Source organism: Dreissena polymorpha, chromosome 1, assembly GCF_020536995.1.
Source record: "Dreissena polymorpha isolate Duluth1 chromosome 1, UMN_Dpol_1.0, whole genome shotgun sequence".
NCBI lineage: Eukaryota > Metazoa > Mollusca > Bivalvia > Myida > Dreissenidae > Dreissena > Dreissena polymorpha.
In genome coordinates this window covers 67,662,805-67,669,285 of record NC_068355.1, presented here as the reverse complement: position 1 = coordinate 67,669,285, position 6,481 = coordinate 67,662,805, and the positions used below count along the sequence as shown (strand labels likewise).

The 6,481-nt window shown below is 32.2% G+C and overlaps 1 protein-coding gene across 1 annotated transcript in view; it reads left to right on the top strand.

Annotated features, from left to right (window-relative positions):
- LOC127833614 (leukocyte receptor cluster member 1 homolog) overlaps positions 1–6,481 on the top strand; it is a 30,489-nt gene that overhangs the window by 909 nt on the left and 23,099 nt on the right. The gene's annotated exons all lie outside the window — the stretch shown is intronic.

The following is a 6,481-nucleotide window of genomic DNA, read 5'->3' as shown; positions in this document are numbered from 1 at the left end:
ACGATATAAACAAAGAAGGAATTAATCTGCGGACGATATATACAAAGAAGGAATCTGCGGATCATATGAATAAATAATAAATCTGCGGACGATATATACAAAGATGGAATCTGCAGACAATATATACAATGAGTACATAGTAATCTGCGGACCATATATACAAAGAAGGAATCTGCGGACCATATATACAAAGAAGGAATCTGCGGACCATATATACAAAAAAGGAATCTGCGGACAATTATACAAAGAAGGAATCTGCGGACCATATAAATAAATAAAAAAAATGCGGACCATATATACAAAGAAGGAATCTGCGGACCATATATACAAAGAAGGAATCTGGGGAGCATATGAATAAATAATAAATCTGCGGACCATATATACGAATAATAAATCTGCGGACCATATATACAAAGAAGGAATCTGCGGACCATATGAATAAATAATAAATCTGCGGACCATATATACAAAGAAGGAATCTGCGGACCATATGAATAAATAATAAAGCTGCGGACGATATATACAAAGAAGAAATCTGCGGACCATATATACAAAGAGTACATAGTAATCTGCGGACGATATAGACAATGAAGGATTATCGAATTTGCAGACGATATATACAAAGAACGAATCTGCAGACCAAATATACAAAGAAGGAATCTGCGGACCATATATACAAAAGGTACATGTAATCTGAGGATGATATAGACAAAGAAGGATTATCCAATCTGCGGCAGACCATATATACAAAGAAGGAATCTGCGGACCATATGAATAAATAATAAATCTGCGGACCATAAAGGAATCTATGGACAATATATACAAAGAAGGAATCTGCAGACCATATGAATAAATAATAACTCTGCGGACCATATATACAAAGAAGGAATCTACGGACGATATATACAAAGAAGGAATCTGCGGACCATATATACAAAGAGTACATAGTAATCTGTGGACAACATAGACTATGAAGGATTATCGAATTTGCAGACAATATATACAAAGAAGGAATCTGCGGACCATATATACAAAGAAGGAATCTGCGGACCATATATACAAAGAGTACATAGTAATCTGTGGATGATAAAGACAAAGAAGGATTATTGAATCTGCAGACGATATACCGTAATCGGTTGTGTATAAGGCGCACTTTTTTACCCCCAAATTTGATTTAAAAAACTTGATGCGCGTTATGCACAACAACAGGCATGCCAAAACATTTTTTCCCTGTCAGTTACCCAGTTACGGTAACTCGGACCATTCTGTTCCCAGTCGATTTAACTGTCACTATGTTAATAATTGTATTATATTTACGATCTGAATATAGATTAACAAACGTTATAAAGTTAAAATTAATATTTTCTATCTTTTTCAGGTACGTACAGAGCATCGAAATCAAATAAATTTGAAGGAGATAATGAAAAACAAGGAAGCCATTTTTATTTAAATTTTATTGTTTATTCCCACAATATTATACCCTACTGTACTAGGGTTACACAATTTAATTGGGGCACTTGTCGATTTACAATAGTATGTCGGCAAGGCCTTTCCCGATATTGATGATTATTTTTATAGCTTTTCAAATGTGTTAATAAAATTGATGTTGTGTTTGTTCACACGTTTTCATACGTCTTGTCAAGATTTGAGTCACCTGTCAAGTTTTGTGTAGCTGGGCTATTATCAAAACATGCGAACCGGCAGACGGCATCACACCTCCACTGTTTAATTATCGCGTGTAATGTCAGTAATGGTGTTGAGAAGTTTGAGTCGTTAAAGTCACCTGTCAATTATACTGAGCAACTGAATGAGCAATAAACAACACTCTTCAACATGAATAAAAACTGCACATTTGCCATTTTTAATCATTATAAAAATTGTCATTAGACTTACCGTATCTTGAATAGCACTGCGATCGACAGAGAAAGAATCTTGAAATTGTCTTTGAATTGTCAGAATTTTTTAATTGTCAGTCACAATATTGACGTTTCGGACATAGACGGACGACCCTTATAAAGACGATCAAAGACAACAACAAAGGTCCTTTTCAGGACCGCGCATATTCTGGAAAGAATATTTTGCAAATTGTCAAACACAAATATATTTGTGTAATGTAACCTTACCATCTATATCGCATAGACGCTCGAAATAACGCGCGAGACCGGCAATGTAAATAAAACGATTTTCTGTTAGCCCATGGAGTATGGAACCGAATTTTTCCCAGTTTTTTTGCATCAAAAACTTTTTTTCCCGATTTTTTGCTTCAAAAAGTTGATGCGCGTTATACACAAATGCGCGTTATACACAACCGATTACGGTATACAAAGAAGGAATCTGCGGACCATATATACAAAGAAGGAATCTGCGGACCATATGAATAAATAATAAATCTGCGGACCATAAAGGAATCTATGGACAATATATACAAAGAAGGAATCTGCGGACCATATGAATAAATAATAAATATGCGGACCATATATACAAAGAAGGAATCTGCAGACAATATATACAAAGAAGGAATCTGCGGACCATATATACAAAGAAGGAATCTGCAGACGATATATACAAAGAAGGAATCTGCGGACCATATATACAAAGAAGGAATCTGCGGACCATATATACAAAGAAGGAATCTGCAGACGATATATACAAAGAAGGAATCTGCGGACCATATATACAAAGAGTACATAGTATTCTGCGGTCGATATAGACAATGAAGGATTATCGAATTTGCAGATGATATATACAAAGAAGGAATCTGCGGACCATATATACAAAGAAGGAATCTGCGGACCATATATACAAAGAAGGAATCTGCAGACGATATATTCAAAGAAGGAATCTGCGGACCATATATACAAAGAGTACATAGTAATCTGCGGTCGATATAGACAACAAAGGATTATGGAATCTGCGGACGATATACAAAGAGGGAATCTGCGGACCATATGAATAAATAATAAATCTTCGGACCATATATGCAAAGAAGAAATCTGCGGACGATATATACAAAGAAGGAATACACACAAACAGACAGAAATAAAACACGCTTTAATTACGAAGAAACACTTAGTAATGCTTTATTGAGTAACGTACAACAAATATGTTCTACAGGTTTTTAAAAAAGCTGGATGATCTTGAAATATATATGCAGTCGACATTTACTCTATCATTACAGCTTGTTAAAGGTGTGACATGTGGCTTTGATCATATACTTGTTAATGAAAATTAAAGGTAAAACTGACAATCATTATCGCAGATCACAGAAACTGAAATTTTCAATTTGTGAATAACTATAAACGTTTAATGGACACGATACCTTAATAACTTGATTAAAGTTGATTTGTCTGTGTTTGTCAACAGCTGCTTCTATACAAATTAATTGTTCCTTACTTATTAAATGGTTAATTGTAAGACTTGGATGATAAAACTAAATTATCAATGAGGGATGCATTTTGTTGGAAATGTGAGAAAAACATCGAATTCATAATTTCACTTATCAGGGGTCTCGCTAGTGGGCGAAGTGGGCGATTTGCTCGCCAAGGGAATATTTATGTCGCTAATTAATTTCATGAAGGCGACATAACTTCTCCACCTTTTAATTTTTTGTTTGTGCCACACATTGACCATTAAAATCAATTTGATGTGGAGAATAGGACACAGGAGAATTTTCAGCCAGAGTTGCCCCATTTACAGGTCATGCAAAGTTGAACATTCAAATGCACAGTCGGGAGCTGTTTAGAGTTCTTAAAATTCTTCATAGGTGAAGCCTTGATTAATTGCCTTGTGCTGGCTACAAATAACTATACTTCAGCAAAGTTAAATGGCCCATTAAAACAATACAAAGGAATGATCAAATGAAAAGAGTTAACCTAGCACTGGCAATAAATATAGGGCTCATTTATAGGTAAGATTTGGAATCTGTGCTGTAAAATGAGATTTTAAATGAATTTTTATTTAAAAAAATTGTAGCACAATATAAATTTGATTTAATCTTGATTTTCTTAAAATTTACAAGGAAGTAAGAAGATTATGAATATTACTGGTTTTGTTAAAATTGAAGTTTTATTTGATACACCTGTACAGGAAAAAAAAGTACCAGAATAATTACTTAACAATCAATTACAAATAAGAAAAATGTAGGTTTTATACACTTGACATCTCTTATTATAAATGAACTGCAGCCTTTTGAATTCCAATTTCCATCACCCATTTCAGCCACTATTATTGAAATAGCTTATTTTTGTTATCACAGAAATAGCATGTTAAGTGTTAAATATATTACTTAAACTCAGTTAAATACATCAATAACAAAAATGAACACTTAAGTGAGTGTGTGTTTGTATTTGTAAATGTTGTCCCCCAAAGTGTGAAATAAGAGTTGTTTCTGATTAATGATAATTGGCACGGTTTAATGAGGGGTATAAGACAAGTAAAGAGTTGATTGAAAGCTGAACGGAAATACTTCTCCTTTAATTTGCCACAAAATACATGTAAAATGAAGACCTATGACGCAACTGTACAGAAGTGACATCTCTTACAATTTTCAACTAAGCTTGACCCCTGCTTATAAATGTAAATATGAATTGCAAAACATGTACATCGACACATTGGGAATGTCGGTTTGCTGACTTAATTAGAACTGAAGCAAAAAATAAATAACACAACAACACATATATATATTTTTTTTTTAATTTAATGAAGTTTACATATGCGTATTTGCTGCACACAATAAATACTGCGTTAAGGTACTTATAGTTGCATGTGATATGTTTTGAAATTAGAGAAGATGTCATTAGAAAACATTGCCTTTGAAATTTATTAAGTGTTATTACGCTATTTCATTCATATATTGATAAAAACCGTTAGGCTACGCCTAAATAATCTGGATGACTTGTTTTCAAGATTATTATCAGCTTATCACCAATAAGTTAAAATAACATGCCAACTTATTGTTTACTTGAAGCAATCGATAATGCGCTAAATAGCTTCAGAAGGGACACTAAATGTCTATTTTTAGATTTGAATTTCAGATTTTACGTTACAATTAATAATTATTTGGTTAATACAACCACATACATTTTGATCATATTATACACACTATTACATTGCACAATTCTATACAAATGATAACAATACTGAGCCTTAACTGTTTTTTTTTCAGAACAGAAGACAATAACGGTGCAGTTATTTTAATTATTTTTTTTCCTTCACAAATGACCCTTATCACACAATGGTTTCAACTGTACTTATGAAAACATAAAATTAAATCAATACATATATATATATATATATATATATATATATATATATATATATATATATATATATATATATATATATATATATATATATACATGTATGATGCTTTTGTGGATGAAAATGTCATTAATGTTATATAAACAACTGACTGTGCTTTCAACTTGTCTGAACAAGTGTGTTATTCAAAATTTATAAAACATTTGAAAAATTTAATCATATTATAAACAGTATAATTCAATAAAAGACGCTCTATCTTGAGTGGAATAGTATGAAAACATTTAGATTGTTAAATCTTAAATATAACTGATGTGTTTATTATCCATAAAGTACATAATGTCTGTTATTAAAATTGGATGTGGAATAAAACTTGGTTTTTTACAAAAAGTATGTAATTTAATTATCCTTTCTTCATTGAATCAACGCTAAACATATTTTAAATATCCTTTCTTGTTAGCCAGTCACACCATTCAGTGTACTATGGTATTTTTCCTTCTTTGTTTATCATGTCCGCAGTTTCCTTCTTTGTTCATATAGTCCGCATATTCGATATAATCATTCTTTGTCTATATCATCCGCAGATTCGATAATCCTTCTTTGTCTATATGGTCCGAAGTTTCCTTCTTTGTTCATATTGTCCGCAGATTTGATATAATCTTTCTTTGTCTATATCGTCCGCAGATTCGATAATCCTTCTTTGTCTATATGGTCCGCAGATCACTACATGTATATAATCTATATTGTCTGCAGACTGGTCCGCGTTTTAGTATCTGCCTTTTATATCCAGAAATCAGTTATTGGTCCGCGTTTTAGTATCTGCCTTTTATATCCAGAAATCAGTTATTAAGATAAAAAACATAACATCTTTCTTTAATATTCAATATATGTAGGAAATATAAAACAATATCCAGGTACTTTACTTTGTTTTCAGTAGGACCTGTGTGTACAAAATACTGTTTTTTCACCATTTTTGGGAAATTAGTGTGTGTTTTTCTAACAATGCTTCAATAGGGAATTGTAAGGTCCCATTTCGGAAAAAATATTTACTTTTTTTCCATTGGGAATGGAGCCACATACTGGCCCCAATATTGAACAAGAAACATTTCTGGGTAAATATAAATAATTATATTCCAGCTATATTTTAAAATTTCTTGAATTGCTAGTACAAACCACTGAGCATATATTGACAGGAGTTGAAATGAGTATTTGACCCTTACTGTAG